Consider the following 682-nt stretch of genomic DNA (forward strand, 5'->3'; position numbering starts at 1 on the left):
AGTAGTAGTAGTAGTAGTAGTAGTAGTAGTAGTAGTAGTAGTAGTAGTAGTAGTAGTAGTAGTAGTAGTAGTAGTAGTAGTAGTAGTAGTAATAGGTAGTAGTGTACACACACACACACATATATACATATATGATGTTTGTGAGTGACTCGAAATCTTGTCATCTGACCAGATGAGATATGCTGGGGGTGCAGAGCGGTGACAACCTGACCCTGACAGGTAAAAGAAGAAAACACGCACGTGATGGAGCCGGGAAGAGGGAAGAGGGGGAGGAAAAGAAGAAACAGAGGAAAACCTAAGATGGGGTCGAGATTGACGACTTTTCTTCTTCTCTTTTGAGATGTCGAGAGTTGTAATAACCATTCCTCGTACGGAGCAATACAGCGGCTCTCCTCTTACTTGCCATGTCTACGAGTGATTGGTGCCGTCGTTACAGCTACTCGCAGTGTACTGCAGGAGCAGCAGCAGCAGCAGCAGCAGCAACAGTAGCAGTAGCAGTAGTAGCAGTAGTTGTAGTAGTAGTAGTAGTAGCAGTTGTGGTAGTAGTAGCAGTAGCAGTAGTAGCGGCAGTAGTAGTAGCAGCAGCAGCAGCAGCAGCAGCATCACCACACCTCCTGTTGCTGCTACGGTAGTATTACAGCGTAATACCACCACTACAGAGTTATACATGTACTGCTCATAT

The sequence above is a fragment of the Geosmithia morbida genome, assembly GCF_012550715.1.
Source record: "Geosmithia morbida isolate 1262 chromosome Unknown scaffold_3, whole genome shotgun sequence".
Classification (NCBI taxonomy): Eukaryota; Fungi; Ascomycota; class Sordariomycetes; order Hypocreales; family Bionectriaceae; genus Geosmithia; species Geosmithia morbida.